At 49.5% G+C, this 12410-nt stretch overlaps 2 non-coding genes across 2 annotated transcripts; both read right to left on the reverse strand.

Annotated features, from left to right (window-relative positions):
- Positions 1 to 274: 274 nt before the first annotated feature.
- On the reverse strand, positions 275 to 346 carry Trnat-agu. The gene has a single exon. It is a non-coding gene; the product is annotated as a tRNA-Thr (tRNA).
- A 338-nt stretch (positions 347 to 684) lies between these two features.
- Positions 685 to 757, reverse strand: Trnak-cuu. Its single transcript has one exon. It is a non-coding gene; the product is annotated as a tRNA-Lys (tRNA).
- Between the last annotated feature and the right edge of the window lie 11653 nt (positions 758 to 12410).

Below are 12410 nucleotides of genomic sequence, written 5' to 3' on the forward strand. Positions count from 1 at the left end.
TAGCACATCACTTTCAGGAATTTTCAAGTCATTTTTCATCCACGAATGAATTTCGAAAGCAGACGGTCGGGTTACGTTCCTATCAAATTCGCATTGGATATTATTTTCTCGGTCTTCAGAATCCATCTTACAGTTCAGCTGACTACAGCAGCGAAGAAACAGTCACCGCGATGAACCGCCGCCGACCGCGAAGCACACGTAAACACCGCCCGACACGCCGGAGCGAGCGCGCGATGTGTTCGGGCCCACGACTACGAAGAGACTAAAACTTGTCTGCCTCCTGTGAAGATCGAACTCACGACCCCTGGTTTACTAGACCAGTGCTCTGCCACTGAGCTAAAGAGGCGCGGCCTAGCGGTAGTTTTGCGTACTTCGTGCTTACGGTCGTCTGGATCATCAGGCTTCAGCTGACAACACTTCATATTACCGACTAATATTTGTAGCTATGGCGCACCATTACTGCTTGGCTACACATCTCACACGTAACCGATGTGCTCTCCAACCAACACCACTTACATTTCAGAACATGTCTTTCACACATGTCTACGAAATCTCCTTCTCCTTCAGATACAGTTTCCTTGCGACTGGTGGAGACGTAGGCAAAGTTTTAAGTTGCTATTTCCATTAGGTCACATTAATCAGAAAAACGGTAATTTACATCTGCAGCGGAACAAAATTCGGTTCCGCCCAGCGTGGGGCTCGAACCCACGACCCTGAGATTAAGAGTCTCATGCTCTACCGACTGAGATAGCCGGGCTGCGTCGGTGACTACGTGTCTGGTCGCACGACACACAGTACTCGTTTGGGTGGGGTGGTCCCATACAGAATCTCTGCATGCTGCCTAATGTTTTCCTAGCGTCACACACGTCACGTACTCAGTTTTATTTCATAATCATTTCTGAGAGGTACAGGAATTGCATGAAAACCTGCAGCGCTAGTGGCGTCAAAATTAACACACATACTGGATTTGACTCAGAAGCCGAACGGGTTACTTTCCGACGCTGTCTTATATGCGCAAGTGCCAGCCAAAACTCCCGAAGACGGCACTCTGCCGACCATTTCGCTAGATAACACCGTTCTTGTTGTGTGTGTATCAAGGTCAGGTGCATCTGCAAGCAGGAAATGGACAACAGCAACATTCAGACGATTTCGTACTGCTCCATAGCTACACTAAAACGGTGTGTTTCTTTTGCAGAATTGGAAAAACACGACCGTGATAGGATTTGAACCTGCAATCTTCGGATTCGAAGTCCGATGCCTTATCCATTAGGCCACACTGAGTTGCCGTAGCAAAGGCTCAAGTGCAAGAACATACAAAAGCATTGATAATGGGCTCCCCTGTGGAACGCCCCCCTCTGTATATGAATAGTTTTCGTCGGCTGCCCGTTTACGTAAGCCTTTGCAGTTATGCCGGTCATCATCTGATGGATTACACTAACTGCTCGATTGTCAAAAGCCAGGTGTTTAAATATGAGATCCACGTACCGGTGGCTGACATGGTCAAATGCCTTGCAGAAATCGATGAAGTATAGCGCACACCTGATGTCGGTGGCTGCTACGATAGAAACAAGGTCTCCTCTGTATTCGGAGATGACTGACATGATTGTCCTGCCCGGGAAGCAGGCTTGATGGCCTTTTATTACTGTCCTGAGAAGTGGTGTGAGTCTCTCCTTGAGTGCTCGGGCAATGGTCTTGTAATCATAGTTCATCAACATTAATGGGCGAAAATTATCGATTTTCTTTTGTCCTGTACTTTTCGGAATCAAGACCAGTTTTCCTTCCTTAAGTTCAGTTGGTAAGTCTCCTCCATGTAAGGTTTCGTTTATTACATCCGTGAATGTTGACCCAATTATATGCCAAAACTTTTGATAAAATTCTTTTGGTAATCCACCTGGACCAGCCGATTTGTTGGAAGGTGACGTCTTTACTAGATTAAATATTTCGTCCTCTGCAAATGCAGCAATCAGACAGTTGTTTTCTTCATTAGTGATCCTTTCCGTTAATAAGTGCAACATTTCAGTACTTGCAGTCTCGGCAGTCTGGTCTTCAGTGTAGAGGTGAGCGAAATGTTGTTGGATTGCGCGCACTATGTCATTTTGGTCTGTAATTACAGTCCCGTCTTCGAGTTGGAGGTCTTCAATAAAACTTCGTCGCCTATTAAGTTGGTGTTTGATCAGGTGAAACATTGAAGTAGTTTCTTCTTGTAGTAGAGACTTTGCCTTTGATTTAAGCTTTAATCCCTCTAACTGCTGTCGTGTGATGCTGAGAAGCTTCGCTTTTATTTTTCGAATTTGCTCTAGATGAGTAGTAGCTGCGTTGTGTTTGTCATGTAGTTCTCGCAATACCGTATAGTAAAATTCGATTGTCTTTTTGCCATCTCTAGTTTTTTGAAAACTGTATGATTTTAAGGTTTGCCTAAGTTTAGGTTTTTCAAACTGGACCCACCATTCGATTTTAGATCCGTATTTATGCACTGATTTCAAACATGCCGTCCATGTGGCTTTGACCCACTCTTCTAGTTCGTCATCATTGAGATAGGCAATGTTTAGCATCCACTGATTGCGGTAAAATTTTGTAGGTTGCTTTGCTAAATTGATAGTCACAGAAAACCCACAGTGATCCGAGCAGTATGTCGGGATTACTTCCACATCCAACACGTTATGACTTAGATTCTCCGACACATACTGCCTATCTATCCGACTGCATGATGTCGAAGTGAAATGCGTGAACTTGACTAGCGTAGGGAATTTGACTTCCCATGCATCTTTGTACTTCATGCTTTTGATTAAGTCATGCAGCTCCTTGGAGTAGTTAAAATGCGGTACCTGATCTTTCCTGTTAACTACACAATTGAAGTCGCCACCAAGTATTACAGACGCAGGATTTTTCCTCAGCAAGTAGATTATCTCTTCCTTGAAGAATTGAGCTCTCGCAGCTCTGTTGGTGGTACTGGACGGTGCATAAACATTTACAGCAGTGACATCAAATATTTTACAACTGAGGCCTCTTCCTGTAACTAGTTTATCCAACAACATTGCTGGTATACCTTCACGAGTTAAAATTGCGGTTCCTGTATGTGCGTCCGGTAGGTCATTATAAAATATTTGAAAACCGGGCACGGTGAAATCAGTGAATAACACTTATTGCAACAAAGCAACATCCGCCTCTGTTTCATAGATAAATTGTTTTAACACAACTTTTTTCAAATCTGTCGTTATCCTGTTAACGTTAATAGTTAATATTTTATAAGCTTGACTCATCCGAGAAGGTTAATGGTCATGTATGGGCATCAAAGTAGAGTGAGCACAAAATCTGAGATTTACACTTTGCCCAATGTGTACAATGTTTTTTAGGGGGACAAGAGCCAGTCGGAAATCCGCTGCTATTTCACTACTGTTTGTGAAGCTGCGAAGGCTGTATGTCTCTCTCTGCTATTGTCTTGATCTACACTGACTGACACGTCAGGATTTCCAACTCCTTTACTGTCAGGTGATTTTTGCCGTTGTGTGCTCCCGTTGCGTTTCGACTGCGCTCTGCCGACGTTGACGTTTGGCTGCGGCTTCAGGCGGCGCCGCTATTTGTCTTGCGCGCTTCCGGCTGTATTTGGAATGCCTGTCCCTTGTGCAGGTCCCTCTTGTTTTTGGGCTGCACTGTGGGTGTCATTTAAGTCGTGAACGTGATCACTACTACCGACTGGATCAACAAGTTGCACCTTAGTGCCTTGTTCTGCCGTAGGCGAGGAAGTGCCTTCAGTATGTTGAGCACATTCCTGATTCGTATTTTCGGGTCCCTCTGGAATTGATGCCCGCATGGCTGCCTCGGCCGGTTCCATTTCAGCGACTGCATCATTAGCTGATAATGGAACATTGTCATTGGGTTGGCCTGATGATTCCGCCTCCATTGCAACGGCTGATTCCAGTGCTGGTTCATTACTGGCTTTTTGCTTTTGCACAGTGGGTGTGACCGGAACCATCCTCATCTGAAGAAATATCGGCTGAGTCCCGAGGGCGCTTATTGCCGGAGGCACTACGGTCACTAGCAGCAGGGGCAGATTGCTCCTCTACAATAGGCATTATCATTGCACTGTCATTCACTAAAGTGGGATCTTGCACGGTATCGGAATTCAGAAAGACAACGGGCTGTTCTACATTACTTCGCATCAGGACATCACTAAACGTAAGCCGCTGTCGCTGTTGCAAATTGTTTTTTAAAACAAACATGCGACGGGGACAATCCTGCCTCAGGTGGCCACTCTCGTTACAAACATGGCACGTGGGAATTTGTCCGGGATAGGTAACTAGCCCCTTGTATCCACTCACCATTATGTGCGACGGGATATTAACCTTTACTTCCATTTCAACGGATCGCACCCCGCTATAACACTGCAGCTTATGTTCCCTGGACCACATTTCATTTCTAACAGACCTGACGTCACCGTACTTCGACAAAACCTCCTTCAGGTAGCAATTTTCAACTTCAGGTGGGAGATTGAAAACACAGACATTTTTCAACTCTACATCAGCATTTGAAAGCGTAACGATACTCACAGATCCGTTCCGATGGCGAAATTCAATGCGTCCCCCGAATTTCAGCAGCAGTCGCTCCATGATAACAGGATTGTGCAGCTTGACGAAGAAACAATATTGTTCCAAATCGTAATAGGCAGTGTGGACCCGCTCTGTAGTTATCCCGAAGACGACGACAATCAACTCGTGGATCTCTAGTGAGCTTGGTTGCAGAGCACGGGTTAACTTATCAAATTCAAGTTTCAGGGTATTCTTCCTTGGACACTGACGAGACATATCGCTAATTAACCCTTAACGGGCTAACAGCATCGAACGTTGACACGAAATACACAACAACACGCAGGCACAGAACAGTAATACGTCACACGACGGACACAAACACCACTTGTAAACAATCGCTAGCTTGGCGGAGCGGACGGAACCTCCTCACACTAGCGCGTCTCAAGCGCAACTGTACCGATGGGACCTGCGACCATCTATGGAAGATTCTTTTGACTACAGCTTATTTCCTGCTGCCACAAATGAGCTACAATCCTATTCAATAAAAAATTGTCTCCGAAAGGCATCAAATCTACTAGAAATGATACGTGGCTATCAGCACCATTATTCAACACACATGCTCGACTGTGCGCAGACGCCTGTGGCGTAGCTCTTGGGTCCTGAATCAGACGCAGTAGTTCCAACAAAAACTCTCCTGATCGGCACTGTGCCGAAAATTTCGCTACAGAACCCCCTTGTCTTGCTTGTGCTTCAGGTAGACGCCGGTTTGCAGCCAGGAAGCGGACAGCAGCAACTTTCAGCTCGTTCTGCAGTACTCAAACAACACAATAAAACAGCAAGCACGTTTTGCAGAACTGGAAAAACTCGACCGTGACAGGATTCGAACCTGCAATCTTCGGATCTGGAGTCCGACGCCTTATCAATTTTTTTTTTTTTTTTTTTTTTTTTTTTTTTTTTTTTTTTTTTTTTTTTTTTTTACTAATGAACCGCTGCAGGAGCAGGACGACGGGTAGGGCAGGGGTCGACACCCGAAGACTGGCCATCCCGCCGCCACGTCCAAGCAACGTGTTCAAGTTCGAGGATCGAAGGATCTGGAAGTGGATGGAGTGGGTTTGTCGATGTTGTTCTTTTTATTTATTTCTTTATTTAATCTTTATAACATTTATTTTGTTTTATAGATTTATTTTTGTTTCTTTACAAAGAAAGATCCTACAACTGCCGTAGCCGAGCGTCCGAGTCGTCTTCTCGTCTGTTGGGAGGGGTTCCCCCCTATTCCGTCCGTAGAGGATCAATATGCTCCAGAATTCTTCTTCATTTTCAGCGTCTCATACCCGGAACGCCCCAGTGAGCTGGAGGATCCGCAAATAATGAACCTAAATAATTTGCGAAACGAGTTCTGTACTTCGGGTGGCGGCTGAAAGCTGCATGTGTCGTCATCAATAGGGACCAAAAGTCGAGTGTGCCTTTGGGAGCATAGCAAAATATGTAGTAAACGGCCATGCCTTTTAGCCAGTTAACGGCGTTCGTTCTGGTTGATGGAATGTATACGACGTCGGGGCGCAATACGTCATCAGGGGAGATAGACTCCGGCAATCGCCGCAAGAGTAATGCCAGCATGCGCCGCGTCAGTTGGCAGCACTCGCTGGTCGCGGCACACGTCAGACGGCGTGCATCCGAGTCAGCGACTGAGCATGTCGGACACAAGGGGTCGTCCGTCAGATGTATGGAATGTAGCCTCTGACGAGTAGCGAACTTCCCATTCACAACCACGTACCACAATGAACGCACCGTAGTAGGTAGAAAAGGGGTGTGTACCGCTCGCCACACCGTGTTCCAGGCAACTTCAGGATGTCTGTGGGTGACCGTATTGACAGGTTGCCGCTGCTGATAGAGGCGATAATAGTCTTTTGTGCTGGGCTTCCGTGTCGTCGGAAGTTCTGAACGTAAGTAGCTGAAGTCAACAAAGAAGTCTCTGATGTGGGTGAGTGCCGGTGAAATGTGTCCTACAGAAACCGGGGGATGCAGAGAGTGTGGTGCCACTTCCGCTATCAGGGTGCCCGTCAGAGTGGCGTGGGCAGAGGTCCACGTGCGACGCATAGTGTTGAGATGAAGCGATCGCGCACGGTTATATACGTGAATTAAACCGATACCGCTCGCCCGCTGCGGCAGTGTCAGGGTGGCGTATCGGACTTCAAAAACCAGATCGGTGCTTACGAAATGTCCATATGCTGCTTGAAATCTGTCGGCCATCGTAGCTGTCAAGGGAAGGATATGCGCAAAACAGTTCAGTTTTGAGACAAGATAGGTGTTGACATAACGTGATCTGAGGAGCATATCCAAGCGACGCAGTTTGTTGTCCTGCAGCAGAGCACGTGTCTGGTGTACGAGCCGGCGGTACGTAGCCGCCGCCGTGCGGCGGACATTGCTATAGAATTGCACTCCTAAACACTTGAGTACGGGCACCTTGTCAAAGGGCACCGCCGTTGTGTGGGAAATCCGCCCTCCGACATCCATGTATTTTGTCTTCTTCACGTTAATGACGCTCCCAGCGACCGCCCCGTACTGGCGTAGCCACTGTAGCGCCATATGCATTTCATCCTCTGATCTGGCCAGGAACACCACGTTATCGGCAAATGCACCACAACAAAAGGTCACGTCCCGCAAGGAGATACCAGTTAATCGCTGCCGTAGACCATGTAAAGCTGGTTCAAGCGCTGCAGCAAATAATATGCCCGACAGGGGGCACCCTTGTCGCACTGACCGTCCAACAACAATGTGACCAGACTGATAACCGTTGACCATCATGCGGGAGCGCGCTCCGTGGACCAGTCGAAGGACCACCTGTGCAGACTCCAGAGAGAGGCCCATGTGTTGCAAAACTGCGCGTAAGAAGCCGTGATCGACGCGGTCGAATGCGTGGTCAAAATCTACGGCGACAAGGGCGCCTCGTATTTTGCAGGCCGCCGTCAAAGCAATTACGTCGCGGTATGCTCCTAACGCCGTATGAATGTTGCTGACACCACCTAAACATGTCTGATCGGTGTGGATGGCTTTCCCGATAGCGGTGTGGAGACGCGCGCGGAGGATACGGGCGAAGATCTTGTAGTCGTTGTTGAGGAGTGTGAGTGGGCGAAAATCCTGCCACCTACAACCACCACTCGGTTTCGGAACTGGGATCAAGATGCCTTCTGTGAATTCTGTGGGGACAGTGAAATCAGGGCGGATCAGGTCTTGAAACATTTGGAGCCACTTGTCACCCATAAGGTGGTAAAAAGTGCGGTAGAATTCCAGGGGTAAACCGTCCGGTCCAGGCGACTTGTTCGGTGCTCCACGTTCCAAGGCCGATGTCAGCTCGTCGGGTTTAATGGGCAACAGCAGACTATCATCGGGTGCCACGTCCCGAGGGGCGGGAAAATCGTGCAACAGCTCGTCATAATCACGTACATTTCGCGGATCTTCCATGTACAAGGTCCCATAGTGTCTGGCGAACGTGTGCGCGATGTCCGTTTGTGTCACTGCGCGCCCGCCGTCCTCCGTGTTTACCGCCGTAATGAGCTGACGTTTGCGGTGGCGCCTCTCGCGCACAATGTGATACACTGACGCTGTTTCGTTGGGGATACAGTCTTGCACTCGCGCACGGATGCGGACATCGTCTAGCTGCTCTGTCCTGATGCGAAGTAGACGAGCTTTGATGTGTTGTACGGACATCTGACGTTCGGGAGACGGCGGTTGCATCGCCAGCTCACGTAACGCTGTATAGTAAAAGTCCGATGTTGCCCTTTGCCAGTTCGATCTGTCACGCCCGTAGGCCATCAAGGTCTTTCGGAGGGCAGGTTTGACACATCCCAGCCACCACATCAACATGGAAGCATACATAGGCAGGCGCCTGATACATCGACGCCACGTGTCAGTGACTGCTCGCCGACACGCTTCCTCGCGAAGGAGGGCCAGAGTTCTGCATCACGGGTTGCTGTGCGGAGGGCACGCGAGACGTATATCCGGTCCAGACGACTGGCAGAATGGCTGGTAAAGTGCGTATATCCACTCTGGGTCCCATGATGTAAGAGCCATGTGTCGTGGTGCGCGGGGTCACGTATCAATGCTTGTAGAGCCGGGCATGGGACGTAATGCGGTATCTGGTCCTCGGGCCGCAGAACACTGTTAAAATCGCCGCCCACTATGTAATGTTCCATATTTCCTTGCAAAAGTGGGGCCAACTTCTCCGAATAGAAGACATGCCTGTCACCACGGTGCGAATTACCGGAGGGAGCGTAGACGTTAATGAGGCGCACTGCGCAGAGTGTGAGTGCGATGCCTCGCCCGTTCGGCAAGTACGTCGCGTCCGTCGCGTCTATGCCATCTCGGAGATGGATGGCCGTTCCACCTGCGCCATCACCTACGGGTAGGCTGTACGTGGTGTAGCCATATAGGTCTAAACACAGCTCGGGACGGACCTCCTGGAGAAGGGCAATGTCCAAGTCTGCCGCTCTGATCATGTCGTGTAACATGCGGGTCTTGACAGTGGAGTGGACACCATTTACGTTGACTGTTCCCACACGGTATGACTGAGACATATCAAGTGGCGGAGGCAGTGTGCCGGTGCAATCCCACAGTGATCTCATACACCACACACCACACAGCCATCCACCTGCATGCTGTGCATTACTGTGCCGTAGGAGTCCCTGACTGGCAGAGCCCTCCGGGCTCAACGTCAGCCATGGGCTCTGGTGGAGATATCGATGTTTGCTGCGCATCATCTGCCTCCATATCGTCTGCCCAATCACCAAGAGACGATTGCGATGTCATTGGGGGCTGGACGCTTTCACAGGAGCCCACATTTTGGGAGTCGACGCAGTGCGCCTCGTTTTCTGGGCCACCAGATTTAGGAGAGTGTTCCTTGTCTTCAGGCACCTTCTGGTGAATGATGCCACTGGAGTCCGTTGCAATTGTGGGCGAGTCAACGAAGTCGATGTCTTCCGCCGGCTTCACATTCCTGTCCTGTTCGTCAGCTGACAATTGCCTCTTCTTGTGTCGCTTGGGTGATTTTTGCTTTCGGGTCCGAGATTCGACATCCACTGGAGGGCGGGGCTCGACGCAGTCTCGGTCGCTAGGAACCCCTGTGTCTGATCCCGACAGTGACGGTGGCTGGGTGGGCGGAGGCTGTAGGAACCTCTGCACCGTTGGGCTGCGGCGTCGTCGACAGCGCTGACTCTCCAACGGAGCTGGCAGCGGCTTGAGGAGGTAGCAGGTTTTGATCATCCATCACATCATGTCGTCCCGCCTCCACAAATGTTAGCGGGACAGACGTCATAGTGGATCGTTGGTGAAGTTCATTGCGGCGCACCTGAACGAGGCGGCGCTGCAGACACTCAGTTCTAACGTGGCCCTCCTGGCCGCAGCCCGAGCAGGTCCTCGGTTGTCCATCATATATAACAATTGCGCGGAAGCCACCAACGAAAACATACGATGGAACGTGCTTCTTAAGTTCTATGCGCACTTGTCGTACCCCGTTAAGGACAGGGTACGTTTCGAATGTGTTCCATTTCTCCTCTGTGTGGCTCAGAACTGTGCCGTATGGCCGCAGCGCATCAACGACTAGGTTGGCAGGAACTTCGAACGGTAGTTCGAAGATGCGCACGGTACGCACCCCCAGACCAGCATGGTCAACTCCTACCACGCTCACGTTACCGTCTGCGTGACAGAAGCGAAAGCCGTTTGCAGATCGTTGGAGTAATCTGTCGCAGGCCGCTTCGTCAATCACTTTGAGGTACACTGTGCCGGTTACAATAGACAGATGAATTCCTATCAGTTCTTGTGGTTCGATGTGCATGATGCCACGTAGAAACCGTTCAATTTCATGGGCCTTCGGTCTCGTGCACTATGCGTTGAACGTTAGTTTGATTGTAGCTTTTCGATATGCGAACGCCATGTCGGGTCGGTACAGGTACTATACGGCAAGACAACGACGCGACCGCGCGCTAGCGGGTAAACAACAACACCTGCGGAGCACTGCACGGCGCGCCGAGCCCGTCCGCACGGTGTATCCATTAGGCCACACGGTCAGTGGCGCAATATCCTTCCCCACACACACCTCATTTTCGCCATTTGTACGCTTGCCGGAATGAATTTCCCATCTTTGACGCAATTCTCCATCTCCAATTTCAGTACTAAAATTGCGACGCTCCTTCTTGCTGTGTCCCATCGCAAGTTACATTCAAGCCCTTATGACGCTGATCAAACAAGAGGTTGCAAATCAGCTTCAATCGCTTACTGCCATCTCAGTCGGTTGCAGAAGGTACCTCACCCTATGTCATACAATGGCGAGTTGCCGCTATTACGAAAGCGGCGGCGGCGCCGACGAGAGCATTTCTTAAATACCGCACCCATTCATAATTTTTTTTATTCTTGACCGCTTTTTTCGAAAGCGCTGCAGTAGAAGGGGCTGTTACAAAATTCATTTGCCTCCTGTGAGGATCGAACTCACGACCTCTGGTTTGCTAGACCAGCGCTCTGCCGCCTTTTTTTTTATTTTTATTTTTTTTTGTTAGGAGACCGATGCCTTATCCATTTTTTTTGCCCTACAATTTTTTTTTAAACGCCTTAACCACTGTTTTTTTCTTTATTTTCCCAAGTCCTTAACAACTTTTTTTTTTTTTTTTTTTTTTTTTTTTTATAGCACGAAAATGGAGATGCCCCTCCAGGGCCAAAATCAGATGGTTCCCTTCCGGAAACGCATGTTCGCTGGGGACAATAGGGAGATAGACCTTCCGACCTTCCGGACGCTAGGCCGTCTTCTCGATGCAAATTTATAGCCGGTGAATTCGAAGAGGTCCTTCTGTTTTTTTTTTTTTTTTTTTTTTTTATGCATGGATTCTTTGTGTATCGTTACACAATTGTCACATGTGTAGATACCACCATCTCCATACAGCGATATAGAGACTAACTGCTCATGCCTATCGTCAACGATTCACCAGAAAGTCTTCAAACACCTTCATAAGAAAATTGGCATAATGTTTGCGGTATGTCTGTGTTCGCTTCAGTATCGAGTGTTGGTTCTCCAAGAATGATCTGTACTCGCCTACGTCATGCTCCGACGTGCTGAATAGGTAGTACACAGTTACCCCCATTAACCAATGTACTGCGTGTCTCTTCGTTCGCGGGTACGGGTTATCATCAGGGCAGAGTAGGGACATCATTGAAATGGCGTGCGGCGCCGTGCGTTGGATGAAGGCCAATAGGCGACAAAGCAGTTGCCACACGTCCTTTGCAGCCCCGCAAACTAGCCGGTGGAGGTCCGTATCTGGCAGTTGGCACGTCGGGAACAGCGGCGATGCCGCGAGATGAATCTGGTTCAGACGTGACTGCGTTGGGTATTTACGATTCACGTAATAGTACCATGTGGCCCGCGCCGCCGTCGGTAAGTTAGGGGGGTGGATATTGCACCAGACCGCAGTCCGGTCGTACCGAGGATATTTGCTTTCGACCACATTCCGTCGCTGTCGCAACATGAGGGTGCCGTACACACTGCGGACTGCGGGCAGGTCGTCAATGCGCAGCATCTTCCGCAGGTAACTGTAGTCCAGCAGAAAAGCACGGCAGTGGCACAGGGCTGTTGGGATGTGGTGAATATCGATCGGCGGGTCCAGGTTGGGGGGCACAATTTCCGTCAGGAGGAAGGAGATCAGACGGTTATGGTCGCGTTTCCAATGCCATAGCGTCAGTCGCACGAACGACGCCAAGGCCTTGACGTAGACATTGATGAGTCCGAGGCCGCCAGCTGTCAGCGGGAGAGTGAGCGTCGCGTTACTTACTTTAAAGAGATGTCCGTGGTTCACGTAATGGCCGAAGACTGCCTGGAGCCTGTCCGCTGTCGCCCGCGGCATG

This window comes from Schistocerca americana, chromosome 7, assembly GCF_021461395.2.
Source record: "Schistocerca americana isolate TAMUIC-IGC-003095 chromosome 7, iqSchAmer2.1, whole genome shotgun sequence".
NCBI classification, from domain to species: Eukaryota; Metazoa; Arthropoda; class Insecta; order Orthoptera; family Acrididae; genus Schistocerca; species Schistocerca americana.